The sequence below is a fragment of the Dermacentor albipictus genome, chromosome 7 (genome assembly GCF_038994185.2).
Source record: "Dermacentor albipictus isolate Rhodes 1998 colony chromosome 7, USDA_Dalb.pri_finalv2, whole genome shotgun sequence".
Taxonomy (NCBI): Eukaryota; Metazoa; Arthropoda; class Arachnida; order Ixodida; family Ixodidae; genus Dermacentor; species Dermacentor albipictus.
In genome coordinates, this window is record NC_091827.1 from 52,178,976 (window position 1) to 52,201,168 (window position 22,193).

Sequence of the window (22,193 nt, forward strand, 5' to 3'; positions counted from 1 at the left end):
AGGTCAGAGTAGCAAATTCATCAGTTTTGTTTTTTACACTCCTGCAGTTCATGACTAAAATGGTAAGCTCTGAAATTGGATGAGCGGAACGTCCCGTGGGCACACATTGCTTTGAGGACTTATTGTTCGGGTACCGCCCCTTCTGCTACTTTTTCAATTCAACAACAATATCCTGAGTTCCATCATAAACGTAGCACTTCTTATCAATGAGCAGCTTATCGTATCGAAGTTTGAAAGAGCAATTCAATGTTTTTCCGTAACTTACAAGTTTAGATCGCGCAAGTCTGACGTCAGGGCTGAGATCCTCACGGATCGCAAAGTTAGTACCCTTGAGCCTGATACCACGAGATAGGATACGTTCCTTATCCTTGAAGTTAACAAACTTTATAATGATAGGTCTGTTTTTGCTTCCGTGGGATTTACCAATCCGGTGAGCACGCTCTATACTTTCTGGGGTAATCTTTTCATTCAGTTGCGTTTCGAAGAAAGACAGTACTTTTTCCTTCGATACAGACCATGTCTCATCGGTTGAATCATCCAGGCCGTAAATGATGAGGTTGTTTCTTCTGGATCTGTTGCTCTCGCTATCAAGTGACGCCCTAAGCTTCATCATATCATGACGAAGGGCGTCGAGAGCGCACGGAGCTGAGGCTGCATTGAGCGTATCAATCTGTTTGAGAGAATGCATATCAGTTTCCAGAAGATTCACCCTGCTAAGAAGGGCTTGGACTGACGTATTCAGCACATTTTGCTGTTCTTTAACAACTTGTATTTCTTGAAGAAACCTCGCCTGATTCGTTTCCAAGCCTTTAACAACTTCAAAAATTTCTGCGATTTTGGCACTGTCAGAACCTGTAGGTGCAGCATTGGTTCTGGGGCCAGGGTTACTCTCGATATCTCCCGAGAGCATTAACAGAACACTCGATACAGCATCAAAAGCAGAAACCAACCCTACAAGGCACTTTCGCAAAACATATAGAAAGTTGGTGGGGCACGACACCGCTACTGTACAGCGATTAGAACTACGATAACATTTAGCAGCTTGTAAGTAACTGACCTGTGCGTAGAACGGGTGTGAGAACATGGCCAGAGCAGTGTCGTGCCCCGGACGCTCAGCTGACAAGTGCTGCTTATATATCCGCCCCTCGGATCGCGTGACGCTGGAAGGCTTTGGTTGCCAGGTGAGAGCAGATGTCGCAGTCAGTCTTGGATGCTGGCAAGGAATTGGCTGGGAGCGGCGAAACTCAGCCAGCACATCGTCATCGATGAAACTCGTCGAAGGCCGCACCAGTGGCAAGGGAATGCCCGGCGTAGGGAAGCCCCCGAAGGAAGCTTTCAGGAGGGACAGCGCCAAGACCTGTGCGTAGAACGGGTGTGAGAACATGGCCAGAGCAGTGTCGTGCCCCGGACGCTCAGCTGACAAGTGCTGCTTATATATCCGCCCCTCGGATCGCGTGACGCTGGAAGGCTTTGGTTGCCAGGTGAGAGCAGATGTCGCAGTCAGTCTTGGATGCTGGCAAGGAATTGGCTGGGAGCGGCGAAACTCAGCCAGCACATCGTCATCGATGAAACTCGTCGAAGGCCGCACCAGTGGCAAGGGAATGCCCGGCGTAGCGAAGCCCCCGAAGGAAGCTTTCAGGAGGGACAGCGCCAAGACCTGTGCGTAGAACGGGTGTGAGAACATGGTCAGAGCAGTGTCGTGCCCCTAGTCGTGCCCCCGCCGTTCACCCCTAGTATTAAGGGGTGAATGGCGAGAGCCTACTCATGGTCCTCTTATCATTCGCATCTTTATATTCACCTATTCTCCTTTTCTTCGTTCTTTTAGTCATTACGGCTAACTACTAAGCATTTTTAGTCATTTGTAATCAACTGTGGTCCTTACAAGTTGGTGTTCGACATGTTGGTCATATCATAGTCATTAGTATTCATTACAAGTCATTTAAGTCTGCACTCAAAATTTTAGCCGTTTCTAATGAATTGTAGTCGTTAAGAGTTGTCGTTACACATATTGGTCATTTGGTAGTCTCATCATCATCATCATCATCAGCCTGGTTACGCCCACTGCAGGGCAAAGGCCTCTCCCATACTTCTCCAACAACCCCGGTCATGTACTAATTGTGGCCATGCCGTCCCTGCAAACTTCTTAATCTAATCCGCCCACCTAACTTTCTGCCGTCCCCTGCTACGCTTCCCTTCCCTTGGAATCCAGTCCGTAACCCTTAATGACCACCGGTTATCTTCCCTCCTCATTACATGTCCTGCCCATGCCCATTTCTTTTTCTTGATTTCAACTAAGATGTCATTAACTCGCGTTTGTTCCCTCACCCAATCTGCTCTTTTCTTATCCCTTAACGTTACACCTATCATTCTTCTTTCCATAGCTCGTTGCGTCGTCCTCAGTTTCAGCAGAACCCTTTTCGTAAGCCTCCAGGTTTCTGCCCCATATGTGAGTACTGGTAACACACAGCTGTTATACACTTTCTTTTTGAGGGATGGTGGCAACCTGCTGTTCATGATTTGAGAATGCCTGCCAAACGTACCCCAGCCCATTCTTATTTTTCTGGTTATTTCATTCTCATGATCCGGATCCGTGGTCACTACCTGCCCTAAGTAGATGTATTCCCTTACGACTTCCAGTGCCTCGCTGCCTATTGTAAACTGCTGTTCTCTTCCGAGACTGTTAAACATTATTTTAGTTTTCTGCAGATTAATTTTTAGACCCACTCTTCTACTTTGCCTCTCCAGGTCAGTGAGCATGCATTGCAGTTGGTCCCCTGAGTTACTAAGCAAGGCAATATCATCAGCGAATCGCAAGTTACTAAGGTACTCTCCATTAACTTTTATCCCCATTTCTTCCCAATCCAGGTCTCTGAATACCTCCTGTAAACACGCTGTGAATAGCATTGAAGAGATCGTATCTCCCTGCCTGACGCCTTTCTTTATTGGGATTTTGTTGCTTTCTTTATGGAGGACTACGGTTGCTGTGGAGCCGCTATAGATATTTTTCAGTATTTTTACATATGGCTCGTCTACACCCTGATTCCGTAATGCCTCCATGACTGCTGAGGTTTCGACAGAATCAAATGCTTTCTCGTAATCAATGAAAGCAATATATAAGGGTTGGTTATATCCCGCACATTTTTCTATCACCTGATTGATAGTGTGAATATGATCTATTGTTGAGTAGCCTTTACAGAATCCTGCCTGCTCCTTTGCTTGACAGAAGTCTAAGGTGTTCCTGATTCTATTTGCGATTACCTTAGTAAATAGTTTGTAGGCAACGGACAGTAAGCTGATTGGTCTATAATTTTTCAAGTCTTTGGCGTCCCCTTTCTTATGGATTAGGATTATGTTAGCGTTTTTCCAAGATTCCGGTATGCTCGACGTTATGAGGCATTGCGTATACAGGGTGGCCAGTTTCTCTAGAACAATCTGCCCACCATCCTTCAACAAATCTGCTGTTATCTGATCCTCCCCAGCTGCCTTCCCCCTTTGCATATCTCCCAAGGCTTTCTTTACTTCTTCCGGCGTTACCTGTGGGATTTCGAATTTCTCTAGACTACTTTCTCTTCCATTATCGTCGTGGGTGGCACTGGTACTGTACAAATCTCTATAGAACTCCTCAGCCACTTGTACTATCTCATCCATATTAGTAATGATATTGCCGGCTTTGTCTCTTAACGCATACATCTGATTCTTGCCAATTCCTAGTTTCTTCTTCACTGTTTTTAGGCTTCCTCCGTTCCTGAGAGCATGTTCAATTCTATCCATATTATACTTCCTTATGTCAGCTGTCTTACGCTTGTTGATTAACTTCGAAAGTTCTGCCAGTTCTATTCTAGCTGTAGGGTTAGAGGCTTTCATACATTGGCGTTTCTTGATCAGATCTTTCGTCTCCTGCGATAGTTTACTGGTATCCTGCCTACCGGCGTTACCACCGACTTCCATTGCACCCTCCTTAATGATGTCCACAAGATTGTCGTTCATTGCTTCAACACTAAGGTCCTCTTCCTGAGTTAAAGCCAAATACCTGTTCTGTAGCTTGATCTGGAATTGCTCTATTTTCCCTCTTACCGGTAACTCATTGATCGGCTTCTTATGTACCAGTTTCTTCCGTTCCTTTCTCAGGTCTAGGCTAATTCGAGTTCTTACCATCCTGTGGTCACTGCAGCGCACCTTGCCGAGCACGTCCACATCTTTTATGATGCCAGGGTTAGCGCAGAGTATGAAGTCTATTTCATTTCTAGTCTCACCGTTCGGGCCCCTCCACGTCCACTTTCGGCTATCCCGTTTGCGGAAGAAGGTATTCATTATCCTCATATTATTCAGTCTAGTCAGTACCAGACATTTCAGCCATTATTTGCATTACTGCTCACTGCTAACCATTTTTGCCGGACGACGAAGTTACTGTGCTCGGTTGCTGGTTTTCCTCTGGTGCTGCAGTTTTCTCTGTTCACATTATTTTCGTGCATCAGTAACAGGCAACGACGTTTGTGCTGAACCATGAAGTCTTCTACTCTGCTGGGAGATCCTCCCCGCGGAGCTTGCCATGGAAGATATGGTCTTGGACGCGTCTGGCGGTCAGCATAGACCGCCTGCGGCTCGGAAGCGGCTCAGTTCGGCAGTAGGATCCGACGCTACTGATTCCGAGCTTTCTGACTCAAGATCGGAAGATTCGGATGGTTTCATACCTGTCAAACACCGCCGCCCACGACGGACGTCTCCGGCATCGTCCTCAAGTGAAGGGACTATCATATACAGCACCATCAAGACTACGACCGTAGCTTTCATTCCCATCGACGCGATGGTAAGCCTGAATGCTATCTCTCGACAGAAACTTAATGATTTCTTCTTCAAACTTGCCCCTGGACTAATCCAAGAGGTTCGCGTGAACCCATGGAAAAATGTCATTGCCGTTGACACGACTGATGATAAGATGGTGCAAACACTACTTGGTTTGTCTGAAATCTGTGGGGTCCACACGCGTCCCTACATACCACAGGGTACAAATATAGTGGCTGGTGTCGTATCTGATGTGGACTTAGATCTAAAGGACGACGTTTTTAAGAACATGATCGGTTGCACGCCACCATGCAAAATAATTAGCGTCCGAAGGCTGGGCACGTCAAAGTGCGTGAAGATACTTTTCGCCTCTGGAAAGCTGCCTAGTCATATAAAGGCTGGACTTGTGCGCTACCCTGTTCGACCTTTCATACCACGGCCTTTGCAATGCCATAAATGTTTCAAGATTGGTCATGTTCAGGGCTTTTGCACCAGAGATCTGGTCTGTGCCAAATGCGGTGGGAATCACCATGTAGATTCCTGTGAAAGTCAGGCATATCGGTGCCCTAACTGTAATGGTGAACATTTGGCAACGGATAAAGGATGTCCCTCATTGAAGAATGAACTAAAGGCACTAAAAGAGAAAGCCATAAAGAAGGCAGCAGGAGATGAGAGCTCCCGTCGCCGTAGTGCTGCCCCAGCAACTGGAAAGGCAGCGCGTTCAAAGAGTGACAAAGAAACAACACATCAGAAAGTAGGGGGGCGGACCTTTTGCCTCTCAGACACATCGTGGCCAGCGCTTCCATCGAAAGCGCCGGAACAAGTATCTACAAAGACTTCGACCATAGTGGAAAGCACTGCAAACACAGTACCTAAACCGGTATCAGCCTACGACGATGTACAACTTGTCAATCTTCTAAAGATGCTTGTCAACGTCATCAGATCTCTAATCTCCGGTCGCCAGACACCAGCAGCGTCAGCAGCAGAGCAACTTTTGGAGGCACTCGTTCCTGTCCTCGACGGCCTTCGCTAGACGTTTTACCGGAAATAATTCTAACAGTTGTCAGCAGCCTCGCCCCTTTGTGCTGCAATGGAATGTCAGGTCGATGCGACCACGGCACGCTGATTTAGCCCTTCGACTAGTCGCTATGAAGACTCCTCCGGACGTTATAGCGCTTCAGGAGACTAACGTAAGGAAAGACGAATATCGATTGCCAGGCTTCGTGGGTATCCACAGTACCACTCGATGCGCGGAACCAGCTTGTGGCTCTTTCCAGTGTGTGGAGGCGGCGCATACGCGCAATGCTTCAAAAGCATCAGTGTACGTTCGTGCTGACTTGGACTTCGCGGTTATAGACACAGACGGCCTCTGTGACGATGAATTTGAGTGTGTAGCTGTTACTGTGAGCCTCAGAGGTGTGTGTACGACGGTGGCAAGCATATACAACAGGCCTACACGTTCTTCCGATACCTCGCTACTTGAGGGCTTAGTGTCTCGGTGTGGTGCATCGTTTGTGTTATGCGGAGACTTTAATGCCCACCATCCACGATGGTGTAGCCGTCCCCAAGACAATCGTGGGGAAGAGATTAACGAGTTCATTATCAAGAACGATCTCCAAATACTGAATGACGGTTCACCTACATTTATTGGTAGAGGAAAGGAGCATTCCACTATAGACCTTGCGATAACAACGAGAGATGTGTGCTTAGCCTGGTCATGTGAACCCGACCCGTGGGGCTCAGATCACCTACCCATTTGGTTAACACCAACACATACTGCGGGTCGCCAGGATGTCGTTTATACGGTTACTAACTGGGACAAGTTCCGACAGCTCATCTCAGAGGCACCATCTCAAGACAGCCTATTTAAATATTTGAGTGAGTGCTTACAAAAAGCTACAGCACAACGAAGACGGAATATCGGCAAACCAAACCCCGATCTCAAGCTTTTGCGGCTCCGCGCATGTCGACGGCGCGCTTATAGACGGGCACAGCGCTCTAAACGACGCACCGACTGGACTATATACAATCGCCTTGATGCAGCCATACGGCGCCATACAAAACAGCTTCGTCGCAAGAGCTGGGAAGCTTTGTGTAGTTCGTTGCATACTGGAAGTGGTTTTGGAAATGTATGGCGCATACTGAAGGCTCTCCGCACTCCTGAAATCTGCAAGAATCCAACGGCTACATTGAGCATAGCGACTGGCCAGTCACCAAAGGTAATAGCAGAGGCATTTGCAGACATTTTCGTCTCTCCTGCATCCAGAGACACCACAATTAGCGATATTCCTTCTTTGACAACTCACAGCACCGTAACCGCTTCCTATGGTCCAGCTTGCCAGATGGACGAGGCAGATTTCACTGTTGAGGAGCTACGACACGCGCTGAGCCTCTCCAAACGCCGCACTGCTCCAGGCGCAGATGGTGTGACGTACCAAGCATTGCGGAACGTTGATAAGAGTTTCCATGACCGTATATTGGACGAGTACAATGAAGTATGGAGAACCGGTGTAATCCCTGCTGAGTGGAAATCGTCCGTTGTAATACCAATTTTAAAGCCCGGGCGTCCGGCAAGACACCTCAAGTCCTACCGACCAATATCCCTAACTTCAAACATCGTCAAGTTAATGGAGCGAATGGTCTTGTTTCGCTTAGATGTCAGGCTAGAGGAGCTGAAGTTTTTCCCTGATGTCATGAGTGGCTTTCGTCGCCGCCGTTCGGCTCTGGACAGCATATCATACCTTGTCTCAGCACTCGAATTTGCTAAAGAAAACAAGCATTCCGCCTACATGCTCTTCCTAGACATACAGCAAGCTTTCGATTCATTTCATAAGGCGATTATTTTCGCACTTGCAACCGCGGGAATTTCGGGTCGTCTACTCCAGTTTGTGCATAATTTTCTATCGGAGCGCCGCATGAAAGTGCGTGTCGGAGGAGTAACCAGTGAATACCGAAATGTGAAGTGCGGTGTTCCACAGGGCAGCGTATTATCGCCACTTTTGTTTAACGCGGTACTCGCCGCGCTTCCAAGTCGTTTGCCTCGAGACACTGACTTCCCTGTGAGCATAGCTGTCTACGCAGATGACATTGCTCTGTGGATAAGCGGCCCTTCGCACCTTGGTCCGCGGCTTCGTGCAAGCTTGCAAAGAGCTCTCAACGCTACTTCGGAGTACTTGGGTGAAGTTGGCCTGCTCATATCACCTACTAAGTCGGCTGCAATAGCATATCACCCTAAACAACGCGCTCGTCGAACAATGAGCCGACTGTATCTTGACGAAACGCCTATAAACTGGGTGCGACAACACCGTTATTTGGGGTTAATTGTGGATGATCGCATCTCTTGGCGTCCTGCCGTTAAATCTGTACGACGCAAATCGCACTCCCTTCTTAAGTATGTGGCCGCATTGACTGCTCGAGGTGCTGGTTGCGACCAAACAACGGCTCTTCAGGTGTACCAGTCATCTGTACTCTCAGGCATACTGTACGCATTACCACTTTTGAACATACCACCTAGTTTGATGGCCCAACTGGAGCGAGATCATCGCGTTGCCCTTCGACTAATGCTTGGCTTACCTCGTGAGGCGCAGTCTATTGCATTACTTACTGAAGCGCATCAGTTACCCCTGAGGCTGCAAGCAGATCAGAGAGCTCTATATCATATTGAGCGTCTGCACCGCGCATCGAATGGTCAAGCGCTCCTTGATCGTCTGATTCACCGCCCATTATCTCGCATGGGAAAAATGGCGGCATTATTTATGGATATCACTACCATTTCTGATCATGCTGCTTCAGATACGTCTCCGCCTCCAAAAGCTATCACGACACATGTATTCCCCATTTTCCTCACAATCCCTGGCATGCACAAAAAGTCTGATATGGCTGTTTCGGCAATATTCTAATTGGCTCAATCACACTTGTTCGAAAAGTTTCCAGATCATCTTCAAGTTTTCACAGATGCATCTGTACACAACGACGGTCAAGGCGCCTCTGCAGCTTTTTACTGCCCTTCAACTCAAGTACGACGTATCTTTCAGATACCTCATCCAACTTCGTCAACAACTGCGGAACTAGCAGCGATTAATGTTGCATTGAAATACGTGCTAGAGGAGTTAATTACATCGAAGGTCGTCATCTTTACGGACTCCCGTGCTGCCCTTAGCAGGTTACAACGCAGTGAACTTGATTGTCCATTTGTGCGCAGTATTAATGACTCTGCGAGCAAAATTACATCACGTGGGGTATCTCTCGTTGCTCAATGGATACCTTCACACGTAGGAATCACCGGAAATGAAGAGGCTGATCGGCTCGCTTCAAGTTGCGTTCATAACAACTGTGACTGCCAAGAAATTTTGTGCAAGCTTGATGACGCTCGTCTGCTGATTCGTCGCCACCTACTCAAGCAGCATCCAAATCAGCGCGTCGCAAATGGAACGTTCCCGCCCCGTGTTCGTGGTCGAGGCTTGCCTCGTCGCGCTAGAGCACAACTGCTCAAGCTAAGGGTTGGTTGCGTGAACGTGCACGAACATTTATACAGACAAGGGCGTGCGGAAAGTCCATTGTGTACGTCTTGTGGCTGCTACGAGACACTTCAGCACCTTATACTTGAGTATCCCGCTTTCAGTGCGCAGCGCATGTCGCTAGTGAGAAACTATCATCTCCTTGGCCTGCGGTGTGCGACACTCGAGGACTGTTTATACCCCAGTGGCTGTGCATCTAAACGTGATCAGGCCCATCGCGCCCTACTAACCTTTATAGAAGTAACTAACTTAGGTTCACGTTTGTAGCATGAACATTGAACATTCTGTAGTAGCGTGACCTTCAGTGACCGGCCCTACTGTGTGTGATCTGTACTGTGTTCTAAGGCTTCTTCCTTCGAAGATGGGAGGTGGCGTGTTCAAACACCTTATAGTGTATATTGTGAACCGACTAACGGTGAAACGGTGATTACGTGCAGCTTTACTTGGCGTCTCATCGTGGAGAACACAATTAGCCGCATAGCGAACTAGCCATGGATGTGGTTGATAATTGTGGAGGCTGTTCGACGCGGCGTCACTTTAATTCCGGATGCTGAGTTCTACTTTAGTCTTTAGATTTGTCCTGTTGCAGTGTCCTGTTGCTCTCTTTTCCTCTTTCCGTTTTTCCTCCCCTCCTTCCTATCCTCTATATCTGTGTTGCTGTCACCTCCCTTCAGAAGAGTAGGCAGGCGTTGTGCCCCTTCCGGTGGCAGTTGCCAGCCTGCCCCTCGCTTTCCCTTTCCTAATACGTGTGTATATGTGTATATGTGTTCAAAACAAATAATAATAATAATAATAATAATTTTTGCCATTTGTCATTTTTTGTGGCCATTACAAGTCGTCATTAGACATGTCGGTAATAGAATAGGCAACAGTAGTCATTACTAGTTGTTTCAGTCATTTTAGTCATTATTGCTCACTATTAAGTATTTTAATCATTTGTAATCAATTGTGATCATTACAAGTCGTCGTTAGGCATGTTGATCATATCATAGTCATCAGTAGTCATTACTTGTCATTTCAGTCATTATTAGTCATTACTGGTCATTACTAAGCATTTTTAGGGAATTCTAAGCAATGGTAGTCGTTACAATTTGTGCTTAGACATACTGGGCATTTCGTAGTCATTAGTAGTCATTACAAATCATATCAGTCATTATTAGTCATTCCTGGTCATTACTGAGCACCTTGAGTCATTTCAATGAATTGTGGTCGTTAGAAGTTGTGGTTTGATATATTGGTCATTTCTTAGTCATTAGTAGCCATTAAAAGTCATTATTCAGGCACCTACCCAGGGTGGGGGGGGGACCCAGAAAGGCCCCCCTCGAAACTAATTCCACCCCCCTACCCGCACCAACACTCCTCAATACATTGCTAATGCACAGCCAAATCAGTGTTGAGACTTGACAGATATTCGGCCGTCAACATTTTGCTGCGTTTTTCACTCCTTTTGAGCGGCGGTAGCCATCAGCATTTCCTTGGCTGTGAAGGCCAGTTTTTGCATCAATTCGGTGCCCGCGTGAATAACGCGACATGCCTTCAGTTGTAATCATCACTTATAAGAACAGTCACGCGCATCGCTGTTGCTTCGTTAGTTGAAACTTTGTTTGGACTGATCCAGGGACCAAGAAAAAGGTTTCGGTTCGTAGTCAGCTGGCCTGTATGCTCGTGGAGCGAGTTGCGGCCAGAGACAATGCCATTTGTGTTTAACTTTTCCTTATGCTTCATTATTTCCTTGTGTGATGGCTCGCCGCGACGCTGAAATATCCTCGGAACCATGTACCCGTGATATAGGTTAGATAAGGTTCAAAATAAAATCATGCGAAACAGGGTCCATGATCAAAACCTGCAATAACCGTTAAACCCGTAAGGAATATGAAGTCGAAGGTTCGACGGAAGACCGTCCGGTCGGGATAAAGCATGAAGCCATAAAACGACGCACGCCGGCCAAAAGAAGTACTAAAAAGAATAAATCTAAAAGCCGTTTCGACTTCCCCACGGAAGCCTTGTTCACAGTGCGTTGAAGGAAAGTTTACGGAAGCTTATGTATGCTGCAGAACGTGACGTTAGCAGCGCGTGTATGGCGGGGGAACGTTACCGCATTGCGACTAGCATGTGACGTGTTTTCTGTATTTCCAAAGATTCCAGGCACAGCCACGATTTCAGGTTTCTTTCTTGGCCGATAACTCTCGAGCAATCTCAGTCAATCTTGTGCCCCGTTGCATCCGTGTGCTCGGCAAGGGCATTCGAAACTCTTTGTTCTGAAGTATACATAAGCTTCCGAGAATTTTCCGTTCCGGCTTCTGCCGGAAGCCGGATCGTCCTTCAGAGTTATTCCAATTTAGTACTTCTTTTGGTTAGTGTCTGTCGTTTGATTGCTTCATAAGGAATGTGAATATCACCTGTTACTTAGTCTGGTTTTTCCGCAATTGTACAGCACTTTTCATGAAAAACTGGCCACTGGAAACAAGAGTCTCATGGAAATGAGAAATTAAGTCATACACTAAGGGAGAGAGCCGAGGCAACATCCAAATGAGAAGAAAAAACGAAAATTACCAAATTTAACCGTTGCGTGTGGAACTATTTATGAGCAACAACTTTTTATTCCAAAAAGAGTGTAGAAAACAGCGCCACAAGTGCAGAATGATTGCGTGTGTTTTGAATGACACATCTGTCATTATCAGTCTAACCGCCTGACGTAGCCACTTCTTAGCTATGCTTATGTGGGTGTTTTTATAACCTTCCGCGGTGGGCGCAGTACGTCTAGAACAGCGGAATACTGCGGTCTATGCGGGTGTACGGGGCTGGCGGCAACGTATCGTTACTCAACTTCCCAAATAACAATACGAGCCGATCTTTGCACTTAACTTGGTAGAGCAGTAAACGACGGACACAAAAGAACTGTGATTGTTCCTAAAATATATATTTATCTGTATTTCATCTGGAGCTAATTTAACAAAACGCTACTAGAAATGTTTGTTTTACACTTTCGCTTGTTTAGTTGTTCTTGGCACTGTTCTTCCTGCGCGAGTGCATTTGATATGGTTCCTTGTTTCTCAAGCAACGGAGAGGTCTATCTGTGAGGTACACCTTATTTCATTGCTGTCCTGCGGGTTGACGCGTTTTTATGGTGAACCGTGGGCATTATTCACGTTTACGTAGTACGTAGTAAAGGCACCCCCCTCATTGGCAGAGAAATATTACCTTGGGTTGCGCCCCCCCCCCCCCCCGAAAAAATATCCTGGGTACGTGCCTGTCATTATTCGTCATTATTGTTCATTATTAACGTCTACCAATCTCTATTATGACGTTATCATTCACTAACTGACGCTATCAAACATTTTTCGCTCTTTAATCTGTCTTTAATCTGTCTTTAACGTCTTCATATGGCGTGATGACGCTTCAGCGGACATTCCGGTGGCCAGGTCTGTTGAAATAAACGTTACCATGAGCCTAGAAAGGCTTTCGCCTTAATACAGCACGTTCGCGATACACTCGTAGCCACTTTATAAAAACTCTGAATAGGCGAAAAAATGCTGCAATTGTGGACTCTTCTACATAATGTTCAATTGCACGCTACAGTGTACTGCTCGCCAAGAAACGCCGTCGGACTTCGAACGCCTTTGTGATCTGTAACTTGTGGAATGTCTATCAAGAAGAAATAACAACATAAACCGGCCAAAATACAGCGTAGTGAACTCTACATTTCAAACCGCAAATTTTCTTTTAATAGCCGATATGTTATTGCCTGAATTTAGTGACATAACGGTGCAAATATTACATTCTATTGTCGCAAAATTGTCTGTCTAAAATAATGATAACTCGAATAGACGACATTGAACATCATCATCATCATTGCCTGTGCTTGAACACATGGATAGGAAGTATGTAACTCAATAATAATTGTAAAAAGGCTGTTTAGTATTTTGAAACTGTAATCTAAAGAAGGCATTGAGGCTCGTAATCAGATTAAACATTGCGCCATTTTGAAGACGTGAAATATGTGCTCTTTCGAATACGTGTTAAATGCCTACGATCGTTTCACTCTTGTGCAGCTTATTCAAAGGCAATGTGTGAAGCATTTAGCGCCTGTGCACTTGGGTATCTTTGTAAATTATGTTCACATATTTATTCAGTCTAAGTATTGCTCTAGAAATACCGAAACTTGCTACAACGGATGGTCGTCAACGAACAGTGACGGTAGGAAGGTGAAGTCGTCACAAGTATTTGTATTCCCGCTTCTCATGCGGGTTGTAAGAGCCAACTGAAAAAGAGAGAAAATGGAACGCATATGGGAAATGCTGTGTTACGTATATATATATATATATATATATATATATATATATATATATATATATATATATGTATCGCATACTTCACGACACACACAAAGCGAACAATGATATTGAAAAACTAATCCTCGTTCGTCTGTCTAGCTATCTCGAAAAAAATGCAACTTGTTTCACCATACGCAATTTGGCTTCTGTCACGGGCATTCAACTTAACTTACTCTTATTTTACTGATCAAGATATCAGTAGCCAATTTTTAGAGACTATGAGAAAAACCTTGACACCAGTTTATATAATTATCCCCGCGTATCTTCGGTACAACACCTTCGATATAGATATAATGTAAAACAAGTGCTTCAGGACCATACTGAGCAACACTGAACAGCAATAATTAACCAGAATGGTGTGGTAGAATCTGCTTCAGGACCATACTGAGCAACACTGTACAGCAATAATTAACCAGAATGGTGTGGTAGAAAAAATGTCGGAAATGTCAGCAAATATAAACTTTGCAGAATAATTTCTGAAAACATTCCACTAAAGCTTCCACTAGAAGTTGAAGAATAAGGACTCACCACAGTTGCATTTGCAGGGTCCGTTGCCAACACACACAGCCAACTGGAAGCCGTTATATACTGGGCAATATGAGCCCCAAGGATCTGAGCAATGTTGTTTATGAGGAACTGCAAAAGTAATCCAAATGAATGAAGTCTGTCAGTGTTGAGCACGTTCTCGTAAATAAGGCATCGTGTCTGATTCAAATAAAATTGAGCTGATGCTGCCTTTGAGTCAGTAAATATTATAACACACCATGTCGGACTTTCCCTACCATTGCTCAATGAAACATTCGTAATGAAGTATTGAGCGTCTATAGCGACCCGAAATATACTGCGACCGAAACGCCACGTTCGTCAGGATGCTTGCCCAGCACCGAAATAAAAAAAGAGAAAATTGAAAAGAAGCAAGAGTATGTGTAAGTTTCCTGCTAGCGCCATCTTCCAAGTATGCGCCAAGTAACACGTGCACGCAGGGTACCCCACGTGTACCCGCTAAAAGCATGTGTATCCGCTCACATTACAGCATGTGTACCCGCTAACAACATGTGTACAGCATAACATAACATAACATAACAGCATAACAGCATGTGTACCCGCTAACGCTCAGCTCGCATCAAGTTTGCGTGCTCTTTTTTTTTTCGGAATAATCACAGTGGTTTGGGGTCCGGCGTGTTCTACGAGACTTCTGATGACTCGCGTTCTTATTAGTCCTTAGCCAGACTGAGGCGTCAGTGATGAGAAGAAAGGTGGAGCCGAAGGCGTGGAGGGAACCTTTTTAATGGATCTCGTGGACGCCGAATTGGATTCCGTGCTGCTCTTGACGCAGCATGCCCCAATATGAATGTTAACCTATTTCCTCTAATTTGGTAGACGAAATCCAATACAATGTAATAAACAGGGCTGTAGAAATGTTAAAAAACTTTCAGTAAAAAATTAATTGGTGCGATATTCAATGTTCTTCGAATCAAAATTGTAGCTATTCGTAAGTTGCAATTGTTTGCGATTACTCTGCATATACTTTTTTGATAGCGTGCTCTAGTCCCCAAGTCTAAAATAAAATCGAAACAAATACGCAATAAACTTCATGCCGACTGCCCGATTATAGACAAAAGACCAGAAGTTATACTGTGGACAGCACTTAAATCACATAGGGTGAGAAATATTTCCTATTAAGTTGCAGTTATAGCAATCTCGAAAGAAAGGTGGGTGTGCAAAGTGGTTATTTTCTTCGAACATACAACTTGCGAAAAAGCGCTTCATAGCTTGCATCATTATCACATAAACACTCTAATGTAGCGAAGGTGAGAATATGAACGGTGTACTAGGAAAATATAGAATACAACCATTGCTTATTTGAAATTTATTACATATTCAATTCGATGCACTTCTGGCGTTGTTTAATTCGTGATCTATTTGGTCTCAAAATATTCGCACACGGAATTTGATTTCAACGATTCGCAATGCATCAGCCATTTACACTTAACACTTAAAACATTTTTGTTGTGTTGGTGTCTTGATGGCGTCATCACCAAGGCAACCACTCCTTCCGCATTAACAAAAGTTGAGATGAATCGGGATTGCCCTAGTTATTCAAACTACTTCTCAACATTCCCTAGCGCCTACTCCGTCTTTCTTCATCTATTGTGGCTAATAGTTATGAGACCTATTCTTCATTTCTGGCCACCATTACACAGTATTGCATCACGTTTAAGCACATATTTATGGAAGTGTTGTGTTAAAATATATGCCGTAGATATGTATACCGCAACATGTTCTTCCTGTCATGCTGTACTTCTGCTTATTTCTATGCGTTAGAAAGCAAGGCCAGAAGTCCGCAAATAATCTGTCGCTTAAGATTTGTAAAGAACCATATTGGCTTTAGCACTAATTTCTCTTCAATGTGGACACCTGCTTCTTATAGGTCGCAAATTTTCAAGCCATCTAGATAGCTGATGGTGTCTTATTGTTTGCTCGTAGATTATCACTATAATATAGAATGATAGTATGACTTGGAACATGAGGAGCTCCTTCGTACGCAATATTATGAGGCAACATACTGAGTGGTTATGACTTTGATTGAATGTTGTCTACTTTTCAAAAGGCATTCAGTACAAGGAACGATCATGACCACTTTCTCATCTACTCATACCTATAGCAGCTGTGCTGCTGTGCCAGGCCGGGTTTATAACTTGGATTTTAACAAATATTAGGTAGTTGCAATTGAAACAAAAGACTGTATGGGGGAAAGGAGGTGAAAACACTCCTGGTGTGATTGCATCTTTGTTGTAAACACATGAGTGAGAAGGAATTGTTTGCCATTAAAATGACATTTAAGATAAAGTCATCAGCACCCTAACTTTGCAACGGGTGATGACGTCCCTAAACGCTATGCGAGTTACTTTCATGTTGCGAAGATGTTTTTGAGGAGTAATGGGCTGTTGTCTGTGCTGCTCGCAAGTTCATTGTAGTGTGTAGATTCACTCTGGCATTAGAATTCATTGAACGTGGTGCAAAACAGGAGGCTATTCAGACTCATACTAAAATTTAGTGGGAGCCCCTCATAGGCAGAACCTTGGGAAGCGTTGCAGTGGTTATGTTTTTCGTGCGTTTAGGCGAGTTTCGCTTTTGAGGAAACGGAAACATTTGTCGTGTATTGTAGTGCTTTGCTGCAAAAGCTGTGCGAGTGTGTCAATGAGATGGTGGTTACTCAGTCAGCTAGCATGCACCAAAAAGTAGCCACGTATTTTAGATTGGTGTCGTGAAGGGGCATACTACTTTGACTTTTCTGAACTCTATAGGAAAGGTGAGGCGCCCGACTTTCTTAACATCTAGACAACGCTACGTGTAATCTTCGAATTTTGCTCTTGCAACGCATTTTCTACAACCACTAATCGTACGCGTGCTGATGTATTCTACTGAAAATATGGCTTTAACAGGAGGCTGTGTTGTTTCCATAACTTGTACTGTCAAATCATTTAGGTGCTGTATAGTGACTTCATTATTTGAGAATTTTGAACGAGCTTAGCAATAAACCTATTCATCAAATGTTGTAGTTCATTTTCAATATTTCAGAATATATATCTACAGAACTCATGTTGACAACCTGCATAACAACCATATTTTGTAAAAGACAAGAGAAATCTAGAAAATCTAGTAAAATCTAGAAAAATATTTTATCGCTTTTAGGAGAAAATTTTCTTGTGGAGGTTAGCAGCACAGGATATATCGCATGTAGGAAAAGAAGTCTGCCATCTCGCCCACCGAAAAGAATATCAATGGAAGTGCACTGTCTACAATACCACAATAAATTTGAGGTAGAACAAATTTCTTACTGCATTTGCACTCGCACCATCCAGCTTTCGTTAAACATGTGCTTTTCATTCCAGCACAGCACCGTGGTACTACGCAAGGGACATCCTCTAGAAAGAAAAGCAAATGTGTCAGGCATATTTTCGTTAGCAGCACTTGAAGCTTACTTAAGGAAATTGTGCCGAGAAATTGAATATTCATTGTATTTGCATGCAATGTGATTAGACTAACTTACCGTGTTACAACTCTGCAAAGAGCAGCCTCGATAATTATTCTATAGAGTAACTGGCGAAGTTTCCTTCGCTTATATGCATGTTGGCGGTACTGTGAGGGCCTACGTTCGTGGTATTATGGAAAATATTGAACCAAGAAAACGATGATTCGTAGTTAACTATAATTTGCTAAATATATTTGTGATACACACACATATATATATATATATATATATATATATATATATAAATAAATATATATATATATATATATATATATATATATATATATATATATATATATATATATATATATATATATATATATATATATATATATATATATATATATATATTTATATATATATATATATATATGGGTATCGCAGAACAAAGGATAATATGTTCTCACACCTAGAGATTTTTTGTTCCTCTTCTTGTGAGCAGTCAAGAATAGAGCGAGTAAACTTCAACGTCCGAAAGACCACTTTGTACTAACCTGTTTAAAATTAAGGAAGCAGTTCTCTACATAATACAGTTGCGCATATAAATGAAAACGTGAATAAACGCCCAAGCGAGAATACACACTGGTCTTGGCAAAAGTCATTCTAATGTAGGTTTACCTAACCTGATCCAAATGCTGAAATCTAACTTTTGAGAATTTGATCCCTGCGTTTCAAAAGAACATCTTAGTAAACGTGACAACTCCAAGCATTTCCTTAACCTAATCAACAGCACCTAAAATTAGTTTACTCTGTCATTACTGAACTAGCAGATGCCACATTGCAACAAGCTTTGTGTTCTATCGGTGCTAACAATTGTGAATCCCTTCTCATTGTTTTCGTAAAGGCACCAAATATACCGTTAAATTTGACCCAGTTTCTGCACACGCTGCAAAGAACTTCCGTTAGAGCACTTCTACGGGTAGCTCAATGCATCATATAAAATCCCGACGAAAGTGTAAAGGGTTACACTTTTTGGTACATTGGAAAACCTGCCAATATCAAACTTCGACATGAGGTATCGCCTAAACTACTATAATGTGTTGCCGGATCAACAACTCAATATTTTCGCTTTAGTTGTCTCTGAAGCATACGTTGTATTTGACAGCAGTAGTGAAGGAGCAGAATTTCTGCGGGGTTGTATAATTTTATGATCCCGCGCATTCGTTCTTTCAGTGATGTTTCTAATATCGGTGAATGCCAAAGAGTGCATGCAGTTTCATTATTGCGACTAATATCAAGCGCACCAGTATTTTCACCGGCGCATTGCTTTTATCCATCAGCGTTTTGAAGGCGCTTGCAGAACTTATTACGAGCAACCTTCCACGTTATATGGCATTTTAAATCATGTGCGAGCACGTGGTGCATTTTAGCCCGACTTGTGGAATAAGCTTTACAAGCAGTCTGATTTCCTAGTTTGGAACGCACCATTGTACATTACAATATATGGGTTAGGTCTGAAGAATTTTTGCTTTGTTTTGGGACTCTTCAGAAACGGCGTTTTATTCTTAGTTTCGCTTGCGTATGTTGTATGCTAACACTTTAAAATCTAACCGTCGTGAGAATTGGCGAAGCATGGTTTCCATCAACGCGTTCTGCTTGCCGCGTGTTAAACACCAGTAGGTTGTCTCCGAACAATTTCGTTTGTATATCGAGCACAGGTTAGGTGCATTTTGTTTAGTACACATTTCCTTTGAGAACATCCGTATCATTCATCAGCAACATATAAAATACAAGGTAGACTGAGTTCGTAGAAGTTCTGCGGTATTCGGATGTTCGAGTTTGCTGAGTTGTAGTCGACCATTTCATAGAAGTTTATGGCAGACCATAGAGACTATGTCCTAATAAAGACTATCCGAGATTCGGTTCCATTTATGTCTAGATGTCCCCATAAACTATCAGCCGGGGTTATTTAGCTTGGTAAATATTTTACCTGTTACGGCCACTGAATGAAATGTCTCATTAATATTGCCCACACCTGATAGATTGCCCACACCTGATCTATGACTGATAGACGCACTCATAGATCAAGAAACACGTACCTCATTTCATATCCTTCTTGATTACTATAGCGCAATTTTTCTCAACAATTTGTATTGCTACGAAACTTACTTCATTCATTTGTGCGGTTCAAGAGACGACTAATACAATCGCGCTCGCCCCATAAACCAAGGACGGCGCCTTTAACCTTGAGCAGTTGTGTATTAAATGAGCAATGTATTGTAGACTTAACAAATGAAGATCTTAGTCAGAAAATAGAAACAATTGCCTTACTGCAGAAGCAAGAACAAGTGTCCTTCGTTGGACAAACCAGCTTCTGACCGCGGCATTTGGGAACGTTGCAATCTTGATCGTCTGGAAATAAAAATAACTTTTTAGCGGTTCACAGATTTTAGCAGCCATTACCAGCTTTGTGCTAAATATGGTCCCGAAAATTTGGGAGGTTTGCTGCCACCTTGCAAAACTAGTTGACCAGTGTTGTTTGGCCGGCTGCGACAGCAATCACAGGACACGACACATTTCGAAACCCCGGGATACATAGGTGGAAGGCAGCCCCCCGTAACGAAGTCATGCCTGCAGTCTGTATTGCGGTTGAAGAGGCTGTGTAATGCTCTTCAAAGGGGCTGTATTTTTATGGTTATGTGTAACAAATAAACAAGGTATATTTATATATTTTTTGAAAAATTGCGGAAAATGCGCAAGCCAAATGAGAAAAAAAATTCTGAGAAAGTACTGCTTGATCCAGGCGGAAGCCGAGCCCTGTTTTTCCACGTTAGACGTGTGGTATTTTACGTAACTATTGCCGTAATGACCACTCTGCCATCAAATTGCTCAGATATGTTTGTGTTTGCACAATATTAGCCTTGGGAGGGTCAGCCAGTGCCACTTCGCAGCCATGGCGCTGGATGTGCATTAATATTATCACCGCAAGATTGCCTGCCAACTTAAGCCACTACTAAATCCTCCTATGTACGTCGTGGCATCAAGTGCGCAAATGCCGGAGCATCCTCTAGCCATAAGAGACAATAATAAGGGGAACAAAATGGCTCCGTCTTGTGTTAGTAGGAACTATACGAAGAAAAGAGACAACAAACTGAAACAAAATGTCTAAAAAAAGCTTTTATGATATATGCATTCCGTGGGTCTTTCACTGTTTGCTAGGCAATGTTCTAATAGAAAATTCCGCGTCTCCGTTCCCCTTATTGTCCTCAATTTCGGTTCTATGGTGCCACTGAATTTGCTGTATTTGAACTTGTGAAGCTCTTTCTTATCTAGTTAGATAACTTTTTACCAAATGAGAGTGGAGGCCGTTGGGCACACTCTCTCTGTATTTGCGATAACTGAGAAAAAACACTTTATTTAGGAAGTGCAAAGCGCTCATCTGTTATCGTAGCAAATAAACAGAGAATAAATGTGTTTTCTTTTGGAGAGAAAACTCTATTTTTTAGAAGGATGATGAAAATGCCGTGTAAACTCGTATGATCATTTCAGCCTAAATAAGTACCCAAAGTACTAACCACATATTTCATATATGTAGCGTTTCAGGTGAAAGTATTTTTTGCTATAGCGCAACAGTCACTCCTGCCGTCCCATTGCATTGCATCATCTATCAAATGCGCACGTATCAACCTATTCATATGCGACATTTGATATACCGGAAAGCTCATGCCCTGTATTGCCTGAATACACTAAGCGACGTAGAATCTCGTAGAAATTTTTCCGCCTGGCAGAGTAGTAAACATTGGCCTTGTTCATGTACGAAAGAAGCGAAGTTCTTTGTTACACGGAAACAGGTAGCTCAAAATGTACCTGTGTTCAGTATTCAAACAAAACAGGACCGCAATTGTGCTGTCATTTTATAAAATGTCGTTTCACTGTGAATTACACGCTACCATTTCTACAGAATTGAACTAGCCCAATGACATGTGCTGTTTTTTTAACTTGCCTTAACGCTAGCAGTTATCAGTAAGTTGTGGTCATTAAAAGCCTATTTTAACTACATTTTGGACATGCGCAGTGTAGCGGTTTAGTAGCTATGCCGTAGCCCTTTTAAGCGCCCGGACGATGAATAAAATTCGACGAACGGTGGCTAAATTTTGATGGCAGCGAAGTGCAATAACGCCAGTGTACCGCGGTTTGGCTGCACGTTAAACCCAGCTTCCAAAAGTATTTCCGAAGTTCTCCTAATCATAGCATTTTTATGTAGCGCAGAATGGCAGCATTTAGTTTTTAATTTTTGCATCGTAAGAACCATTACATATATCCTGTCATTGCATTTGTTTGACGTCTAACGCGGAATGTCAACTATGAAACAAAGTCCACTCTAATACGTCCATAATACTTGAAAGCGCCTATCCAGCAACTATTAAAATTTACCTTGTGTAAAACATTGTCAGCGACAATGGAATAAGTTATTCTCATACATCCTGAGATATTGGTACCGAGAACATGCGCAAAACCTATGCAACTTGTATCACTCAAACACTGTGCACATAATGTTCACATCTACGACAACCGTCTAATCGC

The 22,193-nt window shown here is 43.4% G+C and overlaps 1 long non-coding RNA gene across 1 annotated transcript; it reads right to left on the bottom strand.

Moving 5' to 3' along the window:
• Nucleotides 1–13,398: 13,398 nt before the first annotated feature.
• LOC135910137 (uncharacterized) lies at nt 13,399–20,022 on the bottom strand. Its single transcript, XR_010566918.1, has 4 exons — nt 19,941–20,022; nt 17,476–17,562; nt 14,162–14,269; nt 13,399–13,560 (listed from the first exon to the last, which is right to left on the bottom strand). It is a non-coding gene; the product is annotated as an uncharacterized lncRNA (long non-coding RNA).
• Between the last annotated feature and the right edge of the window lie 2,171 nt (nt 20,023–22,193).